The sequence below is a fragment of the Cygnus olor genome, chromosome 3, assembly GCF_009769625.2.
Source record: "Cygnus olor isolate bCygOlo1 chromosome 3, bCygOlo1.pri.v2, whole genome shotgun sequence".
In the NCBI taxonomy this organism is placed as follows: Eukaryota; Metazoa; Chordata; class Aves; order Anseriformes; family Anatidae; genus Cygnus; species Cygnus olor.
The window spans coordinates 95,377,594-95,390,578 of NC_049171.1; the positions used below are offsets into that span (position 1 = coordinate 95,377,594).

A 12,985-nucleotide genomic window follows, 5' to 3' on the forward strand; every position below is an offset into this window, starting at 1 on the left:
GCAACAGTCAAGAGAAGTTTGGAGTTGCAGCCACCAACGCTCCAGGACAGAATTTTGTAGGTCTGAAGCCACCTCCAGGTTTATTGCAGACCACCAGCATGGTTAGACCGATGCATGGTAACTTCAACAAGCACTTACTAGGACTTCATAGACCACTAATGGTCCCTGAACATCACGAAAACATCTGCCCTATCAAGTCAAGTGATCTCAGGCAAACCAAGCACAGGATGCACAGCACACAAGGAACTGCCAACACAGTAACACGGTGCCAAGTTCGCCTATGATTTCAATGGACGCAGTTCCACTAACTGGTATTTATTTTTTTAAGAAAACATCCCACAGAAGCCGAGCCAGATGGTTAAATGTTGCTACTACTAACGCTGCTAATACCCCTTCAAGATTATTTATTGAGTAGGACAGCCAGGACCAGCACTTTCATCGCTTGTAATCACTACCAGTTTTTCTCCCAGTTTGTCTGCATCAGTTACAATTTTCTTTCAGGATATGGCTTGTTAGTCTCCAACGCGTATTGTTCACATCTACTCTAAGATTATTACTCAGCCAATGCAAGTACAATTGAATTTAGATGTGCTGTTCTTTTTTCAACTGTATCCAAACCACAACTGTTATTGGAAACTTCTGGTCTAAGTTACTTTCCAAATTGACCCTTAAACCCTCTTTTCTTTCATTGTCCAGCAGTCATTTAGCGGGGTAAGCTACAGGAATTTTCACCCTATTATCCAACAGATTAGCTTCCAGAGAAAATAAGCAACTTAATAAGTAGAAATATTCCGTGTAAAAATTAAGTACAGTCAAGATTTGTATTTCAAACCAGAATTCATTGGAGACATCAAGGAACTACAGTCTTCCAATTATCACGCTGCGCAAGGAAGCGATCTTGAAGCAGCAGCTCCCCATGGGTCACGTCTGATCAGCACCACTAACTGTTCTCCTCAACCCATGGCTTCCCAGATGTCACACCCCAGTGATAACCCTTCCCATTGTCAAAACACTCGTACACATCCAGCCAAGGCAGTCTAAGCTCCAAGAGCAACTAAAGCATGCCCAAGCTAGAGAAATTACTGTGCTAACAGTTCTTTCTGCTATTTGCCTTAATTCGCACCTCACTTGCGCAAGGGTCCTGCAGATTTCTGAAGATCCCTCTCATTCCAAATGAAGCAAACCGAAACCACACTGCTCAGCCACAGAGCTCAAACATTTCTATCAGCACTACTTTGGCTCTTTTTTGCCTAAACAGAAAGCAGCATCAAATCAAATTATATGCAGAAGCATAGCTTAGGTAGCACTCTATGTATGGAGAAGGATGCTAGCACCGTCCTATGTCAGTAACCAAAGCCATCTAAGTAAATACTAAATAAAAAATGACAGATGAGAAAAACAATTTAGCATAAAGAAGTTCCCTTCATACAGAGTGCAATGCACCTAGCCCGATGGCCATCTCTTTCCAAAGATCTGAAGATTTTTAAAAGTCAAGTCACAGACATTTGTTAGTTATCTACCAAAGGAGCACTATATCCTCCAACCCAGTGGCTGCAGCACAGGAAGGCCCCCCCCAAAAATGATGCCTGCCAAGTGCAGCAGTCTTCACGTGATGTACTGGTCAGCCTGCACTCAGAGGAGGTGATTGCACGCTCCTAATTTCAGGTGTCACCTCAGAGGATCATACTCAGTTTTAGCAGCAAATGGTAAATTCATATGTTCCAAACTGCTGCTCTTCTTCCCAGAAATTGTATTTTGTGGTTCTGCTTCCATTTCCTTTACTATGCATGCATAAGCAGAGGCCTCTCTTTGGCCTGAATTATTTACCCTATAATTTCTGCTTCTGTTTTCAACCAGTATTTACTGCTCCATCATGCCAAAAATCACACATATTGAATAATGCAGTGGGTCATACTTTAAAGCCCCATGAAATTCCTGGTTTCCTTGCAGCCAGACATAAGCTTCCCATTACTTTGGGCCAAAATTTATCCTCTTATACAGCATGAGGCAAGTTCACTGACATAGTGAAAATGTACCCGTTTGTATTATTCTTTAATACTACATCTCAAAAACAGGCACCAATCTCCATTCCTTGACAGTTTTATCTTCACTTTTGGAGGCATTTAGATGACAGGCTACAGATCGAGTGCATTCAGAAAACCGCAGGAGAACACTGAGGTGCCCAAACATCATTTAAGAGGATTTTTATGTCCGACCATCTCACAAGACTTTCGAGCTTTACATTCCTGAAAAGTGAAGCCACCCACACCACCATGCACAGGCAATTTGCGCACACAGCTGTGTGCAAGCCATCAGGTTTCACATTTGCCTCATAGCAGCCACGAGCCCCAGCAAGTGAGCTCTGCAGTACTGGGCAGCCACACAGCTCTCAGACAGGACAGCATTCTTCAGAGTTGGTTAACGACATGCCTGGAAAAAGGAGTACCAATGTTGAGCCTAACGTACAGGGACAAGAAACAACAGAAAGAAAGCAGGAGTTACAAATACTGATTTTCCAAGCCCCAGAGTAACCACTCAGGCAAGAACACTTAAAATGTCACACTTGTATCAGAACAACTTTTTGCAACATCAGATGCTTAGAAGCAGACAAATATCAACATCGCATGGGCATGTCCTAAGCAGCCTTGAAAATTTGGCCAAGTGCTCTAAGAATCTAAAAAAAAACCCTGTCAATGACTCCGGTGATGAGAGCTTTCCCCCAGCAGGTGCCCCTCTCCTCCTGAAGCTGAGCCCCCTGTGATGGGAAGGAGAGGCAGAGCAAAGCCAGCGGGGAGAGGCAAGACCCCGGCCTTGGGCCCGGGCACTGAGCAGAGAGACACTCACTGCTCCCCTCAGCTGAAAGAGCCCTTGAATCTAGCACCACTTTGCTACAAAGCTCCCCAGGCCCTAAACGAGGACTCATATTTTCACTTGGAACATGCTTTCAGCTTGGTGCAACGGCATACAACTGTACACGAAAGCTGCAGATGCCCTTTGCAGGATGCAGTTCACAGGCAAAGCTATATAAAAAGCTTTCAGTAATGCAACTTCAATATTAACCAGGCTTTACCCTTGCTGGAACAAGCCTGGCATGCCTCTGCTTAAAGATAAAGGCACATCCTTCTTTAAATTCTTTCAAACTGTGTGTAAACAGTACTTAAAAAATCAAGCATTATAGTTAACCAACTCTAATCCTCATCCAATGGCCGGGATATACAGAAAGCAAATGCAAGCAATGAAGTCAATTGACTCAGTTTTATTATTCTCTTCCTTGCAAGTACTTTTAGTTTTTAATGTTGATCGGTTTGACAGCCTCTCTTCACAAAAAAACAAAAACCAGCCAAGTCTCCAAGTCACACATGCCTACATGACCTGCAGCACAATGCCTCTGATATTTTACTCATTTTTTTTCAGAAGATAAACCTTTAAAAATTGTTTCTCCCCTCCTCAACAACCTTCATATGTCTAATTCCATGTTAAAAATTTTAAATACATTTCCTAGCAATATCCTAAATTGGCTGCCAATGAACAAAGACCTCATACAAAGCAGGCAGTGCAGGCTCAACTCCCTCCTTCAAGAGAGCATGCCTCCACCAGCATTTTTAATTACAGACAAACAGACTATCCCCTGCCATTTCAGCCACTTCGCTAGCTTGTTCTCTCTCTGGATCTGGTTTAGTTCGTCTTACTGTGTTTTGAGCCTTTTCCAAGGTTCCAAATATTTAGGCTGCACCAAAACTATTTGAGGAAACCAAGAGACTTTTTCCACCTTAAGAGCAGAACCTAACACAGAAAACTCAGCATAAGCAAGAAAATTACATGGGCACAAACACCAGTGCTGATTGTCCACTTCCTTCCTTTTCCAAACCAGAAAGCCGAGCTCTCCAGCCCTCCCAACACCAGCTCTAATCCTGAGAGAGGCCGAGGGGTCCCTTACATTAGCACACTGAAGTAACCACTCAGAACACACGGAGAAGAAAAACCTTTTGAGATCACTCTTTGCTCAGGCAAAATGGGCAGGCCAATTTACTTTCTATAGGAACTCTATCTTAGACTAATACGCTTGGCTCATGCTTATTCATTTGTTTTTCATTGCCCTACACAGCACATTCATATAGTGGATTGTCTAGTTCTATCTTTTTTTAAAAAAGCTTCCTCACCTATGTTCTTTTACCAGCTCCCTCTGTTCCCTCCTCCTTTCCTTTTTTTTTTTTTTTGTTGTCTCCCCTCTCCTTTGCTCATTCCCTCCTTGTAACACCCACTTCCTGGGTTTCAGAGAGCAATAGATGAATAGATGGATTCTATCTAGTTTTTCCTTATTTCTCTTCCTTCTGTCAACCCATATAAGCCCAAGGACCCCCTTCATCTTTCAGCCATTCTTTTCACCAAGGAAGCTTTCATGTCACCATTGGACAGATGCATCCTTCGTTATCCTTCTCCTCCACCGCATATTAATATTTGGGCTAAACAAGTCCTTCCCCTTAGTTTGCAAGCATCTGCACTTTGTTCCTCTCCCCCCAGCTGTTGTATCCTAGTCTAATACCTCCACAGCATGGAGAGCCTCGATGGGAAGCAGCTGCCTGGACTTCAGGCAGCGCTGCATGAAAGCCTCAAGCAGCAGCAGCTCTTCTTGAACTAGCTTAAGAGAATCTAAGCTTGGCCTGCTTTGTTGGCACTTTGAAACAGTACTGAATTCATACAGACTTTAAAACACATGGCACATCCCATCTACCTCTGCTGCTCCAAACACAACTAATCAATAGATTTTTAATTTCAGAAAGGTCCTCAAGATGTTACACACAAAATGAAAACAAAAAGCAAAAACAAAAAACACCACCACACACACACACACAAAAGTATCTGCACCTCTAGTTGACTTTGTTTTCTAAGCAACCCTTGGAATTTTTGCCTATTGTTCTCTGCTGCCCACAACGAACCATTTGGCAAGTGAGTTCTATTTTTAGGATGTCTGGGAATGCTTTGCTTCGGTTTTCTTTTTCACTTTGTGTGATCACAGTGCCATCTATCGGAAAAAAAGAAAAACGTACTCCTATTTGCTGTTTAACACATACACGCATTTTTAAGTTAAGACTAAAACATTTATTATTTTAGTTTCAAAATAACTAAGTGTACCAGGTCTTTATCATAAGCTTTTATAGACATTTGTTACAATATACAAAACCCCATACTGTTCAAAGTTCAAGACCAATACGTTCAAATAAACCAAGTTAAGCAAACACTTAAGAGCCTCACAAAGCTCAGAACTAGAAAAACATGTGAGAAAAAGAAGTTGCCACTTTTAAAAATAAATGTCAGGAAGGGATATCATGAGTAAGCCTGTGCAATAGTCCTGCCTTTCCTTCTCCTACACCCTGCATCTCCCGCTCCAGTGGGACTCCTCAGGTGAGAAGTATCATGCAAACACTTTAAGCCTGCTCCCTAGCTGTTTATTAAAACCACACAATAGCGGGATCTTTGTAAATTCTCCCCTGAGCAAAAAGCAACAGGTACATAAAGTTTCTCTATGTATCTATAAAGTGAGTTCTAATTCCACAGTCAGCAGGAACACAAAGTAACCAGAAAAATACCGCAGAGCAACTACAGTCCATACATGACATTGAATAAATAGCAAAAAGAAGTTTAAAAAGAGGGATCCTTGAAAGATTTCAGAGGAGCTAGGTGGTTATAGACCTGCAAGCATGACATTCACACCAGACATATTAAAAGAGAAATAATATATATATATAGTATAGGCTACAAGATGTACATCCCTAAGTAAACAGAAGAGCACAGAGTAATCAACACAGTGCCTACATGGGGAAATCCTCCTGAGGAAGCCTCCAGCAACACCCAGGGACTGTCCAAGTGCCCAGCAGCTCATAACCCTGGCCAAGCCAATGTCGCCCTGCGAGGACGGTGACATATAGCAGTGGCTCAGAGGGAGACAGACAACATCTCGCCATCTACTTTCAAATGGAAAATGTGGCACAGGTAAGCAAGTTATTGTAAGGGGAAGAGGTGGGAAGGAGAAGAAGCTGATAGCTCTCCCTAGATACAGCTTGGTACAGCTGACACATTGCATCACACATGCAAGTGCCTTCTTAATGTGTCATCTACTTATATTAAAGCTTTAAAAAAAGAAGATAGTGATCACACACAAGCACTGGGAGCTTTCCAGTAACAGTATAAAGATATCTTCACACATATATACATAAATATATATGTGCTTACAGTTACAGGTCACTATCAACTAGAATTAAAGCACTAAGCAATAATTCAGGACCAAGAAGCCCAACAAAAAACACACCTCACTGTAAACAACAGCATACACTTTCATCTCATAAGCCCTAAAATGCTTACTCCTCAGGAAAAAGTTATAAATATCAATGACAACCAGAGGTACTCTGGTTCTCACCCTATCAGCACCACAGCTTCCCCAGCAGGCACAGGCCCCCGGCCCCAACCTCACATCCTCCCTGCAGCAAAGAACAAGGCATATTACAACAAACAAGCCAGCAGACCCCCCTCCAGTAAGCAAAGAAAGCACAAGCTCACCAACCCCGGTTCCAAAACAGCACCCTTCTTCCACAAGCCCTGCAAGGCCCCTCACAATGGGACAGGAGAAGGGCCCAGCACCACCCCAGCCCAGGTGCCCACAGCCAGGTCACAATGAGCCACCCCACCCCAGGTGCTTTAATTTATCTTATCTCACAGCCCTGCCTCCATCAGGATGCTCTCACGCTTTCGTAGCAGTTCTGTTCACTTTATTTCATGAACAGCCACTGCACACAGATAAATAACATTCTTTCATTGTGTTAGCCTAGTAAATTCACCATTAGTTGTCCTAATGTTACATAATTTTCTGTGTGAAATCCCCATCTCAGACTGTTTCTCTCAGGTGTTAAGCATTGGAGTCAAACAGGAGCATAGGCCTCTGTTACAGAAATGATAACAGGTATTGCTTACTTGGCAATTTTTTTTTTCTTTTTTTTTTCTTTTCTACTTTTTTTTTTCAGATAAAATCACTTTGGAGACAGACTAAGAGCCAGGTAGGATGGAGCAGATGAGGGAGGCCTTGTGAAGGAGGCTGCAGCACTGTGCCAATTCCAACCGCTTGTCCTGCCGCTCTCTGGTGTGGTGGAAACAAGTTGTAGACAAGCTGGATCACTGCTGTGCATGCACCAAACAGCATCTGTTTTATGCTCCTTGTATTTGGCAAAAATTGCACAATCACCCCAGCAAACCAAACCCAAGCCCCAATTACAAACACAAGGCTCCTCCTCAGCCATGGAGAGCAGGAGCTATAGTGTTCCTGAAAGCATAAAGACAAGTAGGAAGGTGAGAGTTAATTAAAAAGGTTAAAAAAGTGGGTCTAACCTGGGGAATGGAGTCCCTCTGCAATGACAATCAATAAGCCTTCTGCTATTTTTTTCAGTTACACAAAAACAGTATTTTCATTTTTTACTGTTTCTAATATCTCTGCAAATATTCCTCCATGCTGTCTTTACTCCCCAGCATTTTGACATGGTACTCATATATGACAGAGAAAATGTGAAACTCCCAGCAGAGAAAGGATGAATTGTATTTACACTTTGATATAGTACAGATCTCTGTTTATTTAGACGTTATTATATTAATATGGTGTGCAGTTCAGGCATGAGCGTACCGCCACTGAAATCAGTGGCAAAGTTCCTGCAAAGTTCTGAGGGGACAAGGTGGTTCCTAGAACAGGGAAGGCATGGTAATTAAAAGTGGTACAATATGGAGCTAACCCCTGCAGCACACACACTAATGGGCTGATCGGGCAATGGTGATGTGTCTGGCTGCATGATCCTGAGGTTCTCGCAGAGCTTTTTAGTATAAACTGCACTGCTGCAATAGTAGATTAGATGTTAACATGCATGTTTACAAGATCTGGGCCTAAACCTGCGGGGCAGTGTCCCTCAACTTTCTCTTTCTGGAAATTGCCTTTTTCTGTGGCCCTGCCACCTCTTCAATTATGAAGGTAAAATTATTTGAATTCTTCTCTTCCTCTGGACTACACATTCCTAAAAGATTACTGTGGTAGTAAGTAGTTACAATGAATATCACTGCTGAAGGAAGCAAAGTAAAGGAGATTTTGTTACTCTTCAGTTGTAGTGACGCTACTGGTGACTATTTATTTACCCTGTATTAAGTAACCTCCAATAAAATAATCTTTTATTTCCTGCAGTGTGTCACATGCAGCTGTTACAAGGAAACCGATAACTATTCCACACCGAAAAGCTACGCTAAACCAACCGAGCATAGACCTCAGAGTGTTTCCATACGTGCATCTTTTAAAGCCCGGCCTCACGCAGGCGCTGCCTGCGTTCCCGACCACCACCACCAGTCCGTTCAGCTGCAAGCTGCCGCCCCCTGGACGTGCTCCAGCACCTCTCCGGCCCTGCAGGGTGCACGCGTGCGGGCCCACGCATAATTTTTCCGTGAACTTTCGCATTTCTTCTCTTCCTGTTGAGCACTCCCCAAAAAAACCGGGTTCCTCCTCCCAAAAAAGCTCTGTGCTCCAGGTGAGGCTCGAACTCACAACCTCGGCATTGCTCGGCTTTAGTACTGCTGTATAAGTACCGCGCGCTAACCGATTGCGCCACTGGAGCCCTGACACCGGCTGCTCCCGAACGCTTTATCAACCACTCGCTGCGCGCGGGCCGGGAAATGGCGGCGAGCCGCCCGCCCGCTACGCGTAATGGCCCCGCCGCGCCCCGACCCCCGGCCGACGCCGGGCCCTCGCCGTTACCAGCGGCGCGAGGAGGGGGCCGGAACGGCCGGGCGGGAGGCTCCCGTCCTGGGAGGGCGGTGCCGTGAGGTGCAGGAGGGCGGGGAGCGGCGGCGGGGCCCGGGATGAGGCCTCCCGCCCCCTGCGTGCCCGCCGGCCGGTGGCGGCGGGGAGGGCTCGGCCCCTCAGCTGGTAGGGCCCCGGGCAGGTACCCTGCTCAGAAAATGCTGAATTGTCAGCAACCATTGCTAAAAGCCAACCGTTGCTTATACGTAGAACAAAGCACAATGTATGCATATGGTGTATTACTTGCTGAGAAACAGTTATTAGAAAAAAAAACAGCCTTATGTACGTGTTTGTTGATAAAGCGTGAACTTCTGCAGTAAGCTCTGTCACTTCCACTATCGCTGAGTGACAGGAAGAAGAGAAATGGAATCGGCATCAGCAGACATTTAAACCCTATTTAATGCTCCAGTCCTGTTACAGTTGACACAAAGACATACCCTTTCTATTTTTCTTGCTATCATTAAGCTTTGTCACCGTATTTATGTTCCTAGAACTGAGACAGCTCTGCTGGGTTACGGACACAATTACCAGAAAGCATTCTGCTTTCTACATCTGCGAAGCATGGGCAAAGTAACAAGCTCTGGACCTGTCATTACCGAGTGGATGATTGTACAGTGCCGCACAGTGCCTGGACTTCCATGGCTTCTAAACTGAAATATTTATGGCCTGGCAGCAGGGGACAGGCACTTGGACAGTTTCAAGTAGATAGCAGTGACCTCCAAGATTGAGTGGCAGGTATACATGACTTCATTACCTCCTCCTCCTATTCCTAACAGAGCAGAAACATTTTGAGACTGTTCTGGATGGAGACAGGATGCTTCTCACTTGTCAACACAGCTGTTCTGCTGCTAGTACTATTACTGTGGGCGCTACTTAGAACATGTTTCAGTAGTATACACCACTGACAGGTGAAGTAATGTGCAATTGCTGTATCTGGCTGTTGATGAAGATGATGGCAGAGAGAAGAAAATTGCTGTCAGTTCATTTTTTAGAGCAATTTTACATCATCACATATATTTAGTTGGCATACCAGAAAACTGCAGCTACCTTCATTACCCTTACCAGTGCATCATTACACTAGCAAATAAAATATACTGTATTATGTTTGCAGCAATCTTTGTACAATTTCATCCAAACAGGTGCCCTTTTGGTGAATGAAAAATTGTCAGGAAGAATCAAAGCTGAAGCTATGACAAGTTCTTTACTGCAGCTTCAGCCTTAGACTCAGGCAAGAGGAGGACCAAGTGAATCTGCTTTTGTTATTTACATATAGATGATAATCACTGCTGTTGTATTTCAATCAGCCTTCCCGTAATAGTGAGAGCAATAGTAAAGATCCTAGTAAATTTTGTGGGATATTTAATTCTTCTACTGTGCTATGTGATCCACTTGTTTCCTGCATGTGTCCCCACCAAGACTGAGGCCCTTGATAATATGTTTATAATTCAAATAGTCAAAAATTGGCCATGTGAATTAGTTAGGTGGGAACATAACTGTACTCATGTAGTAGGTTTGTTACCAATTTGACTTTATTTCCAACAACTATGCAGGATTTTAAAACTATAAATAATTATATAATGTTTTCATTTTAATAAAGTAAATATATATATATATATTTGTTCTCAAAGAATCTTTCACAGCAGAGAAAGAATAGAATTGATAAAAAAAAAAAAAAAAAGGAAGCATGTTCAGGTGTTTGGTTTTTTTCCACTAATGCTTTTTCCTGCACCCACAATGTAAAAGATGGCTTATTTTTGAGGAGCAGTTTTGTGCTTCAGTAGTCTTGCACAACTCTGTCAGCAAAAGCTGACAAGTCAAGAGCCTTTTCCTTCCCTACCTGAGGGAAGGATCTGAGCCAAAAGCAGATGTAGAAACCTGAGCTTCTGGAACAGACTTTGATGGATGTGAAGGGCCACAGCAAAGCGGACTAGCTAGAAAAATCCAGGTCCCCAGTCAGGTCATGAAGTGTCCGTACTTACTTGAAACTCACAGAGCCTGCAACACTCGCTTTTTTCTTTGCCTCTCCAATACACTTACTTCACAGAAATAAGGTTTCATGGCCCACTACTTCCAGGCTGCACAGACCATTTCTTATCCCTCCTCAAAAGAAACAATGTTCCCTTATACCTGCTGCACACATGGAGAGCCCATTAACTGCTTTTTTCAAAATGCACTGATTTCCGAGGGTTGCAGAAAGTACTTCTCCTGTGACAGTAACCTCAGATTCCTGGTAATGGTGGATTTTATAAGTGAACTTCATTGGTGCCCTCCCTGCATAGTTCTAGCTATATATTTCCCCCCCACACCCACCCCCACTTTAGCCATAAAAATGGATTTATCAGCCTGTGACTGAGATAGTTTTCTCTGCAGGTAATAGCACCTTGTATTCTGCCTAGCGGGGAAAAGAGCAGAGTCTAGTGATGAAAGTAGGAGTTTGAGACAGAATAACCCTGCAGTTAAAACTTGTGCATTAATATCAGCTCTATCAAGTCCAGGACCTTTGTTTTTTTCCTGCTGTGGATCTGTACAACCTCTTGGTTTTTAGGCCTGACAAATGGAGTCCTGCTCTTCAATACCTGTTACTAACAATGAGGTAGAGCTTTACAAAACCATTGTCATTAAGAGAGTCTTCAGTTCTGGCTGGGTCACAATCCTCTCAGTGAAAGCATTTTAAATGGAAGATTGCTTTCCTTCATAGCTAAATAGCATGCCGTCAGCCTACAGTGCAAAAAGCACCAAAATGTTCCGGTCTAGGTCCAAAACCAGGCCTAATGACTTTGCTACACAGTGATGTCTCACCACAGTCATTCTGATGGTAGAAATTCCATGTGCTAAATAAATAATGTTACATTTTTTATTATTATTTATAATTGAGTGAAATAATGCATACTCTGGGCTTACATCAGAGAAAAGTATTGCCAATACCATTATGATTGTACAAATATAGCAGAACTGTAATCCTCATGTGGATTTTTGTATCCCAAAATGAATGGAGTTTTTTGGATCAATTATGTAAGGAGTTTAAATTAAATTGCAAAGAAGTCATAGAGATGAAAGTAAAGCAGAAAGTCACCCTCACACTTACTGAAAGAAGAGTACAGTATTAGTTTCAATTCACATTCCGTCACCTTTTTTTTCCCACTCATAGGAAAGTTACAATGGTACAAGCTAAAGAACTCCCAAGGTTATACCATTCCAGCATCCTGACTCATCAATCCAGAAGCTACACAGCCCATATGCACAAGTCACGGCGGCTATACAGCTCACTTCTAAACAAATCATATGATACTTTTATACCCATGCACACTGACATGCTAAGCACAGTATAGATGTAGTCAGAAGACTAAGCTATATCAAGAGCAACTGAAAAACTCTCATATTTAGTAATGAATTTTTGTTTTTTTGTCAACCACCCTTTTTGTGTATTCCAAGTTTGAAAAGAAATGTTTATAGATTTGGTTATTAAAAGTGAAGGGGGAGGGGGGAGCAGTGATCAATCTGTTAGAAACTCCATAGACATGGAAAAGAAACCAATGAAGGAATAAAGCCTAATACAGACCAGGAATGCCTGATAATTCTCCATTTCTTCTTTGCCTGCTAATTTGTTGACAGCATGCTGCATTTTCCCAAAGGTCATCAAAGAATCACATTCAGCTCTCCAGCAAGGCCTGCCACAACCCTGGCAAAGAGTAAGACAAATTAAAAAGATCATTTATGAACAACTGCTTTTGGTCTTACAAATACAGGAGATATCTTTATTTTTGTTATTTGGCAGAAGTAGTTCCCAGTATTTTCAATCACAACCTCAATCATTCAGCCTAACAAGGTTGAGGGAAAGTGGGAAAAGGAAATAGGACTCTATTATCATGCCCGAAACATGTAGATATTTAAGTATGTATAAAAATAAATTTTATCTATATTGTATACATGTAACTAAACTTTGAGCAATGGCTCTCAACATGCATTTAGCTTTGAAACCTGATGTTTTTATATTAAGTGCCCAAGTTTTCATAACCGTATGTAGCAAGGCAGTTTCTGTAGAGAGAAAGTTACTGCAGCTGATGCAGTAAAGAGAAGGAAGCAACCTCCTGTGGGCAGTATGAGTCTCAGATGAAAATAATTTTTTTAAAAAAACACTGGTCAATTATTAGCTAAGCTGCTGGA

At 42.6% G+C, this 12,985-nt stretch overlaps 1 non-coding gene across 1 annotated transcript; it reads right to left on the minus strand.

Annotated features, from left to right (window-relative positions):
* Positions 1-8,541: 8,541 nt before the first annotated feature.
* On the minus strand, positions 8,542-8,636 carry TRNAI-UAU. The gene is made up of 2 exons: positions 8,599-8,636; positions 8,542-8,577 (listed from the first exon to the last, which is right to left on the minus strand). It is a non-coding gene; the product is annotated as a tRNA-Ile (tRNA).
* Positions 8,637-12,985: the final 4,349 nt, after the last annotated feature.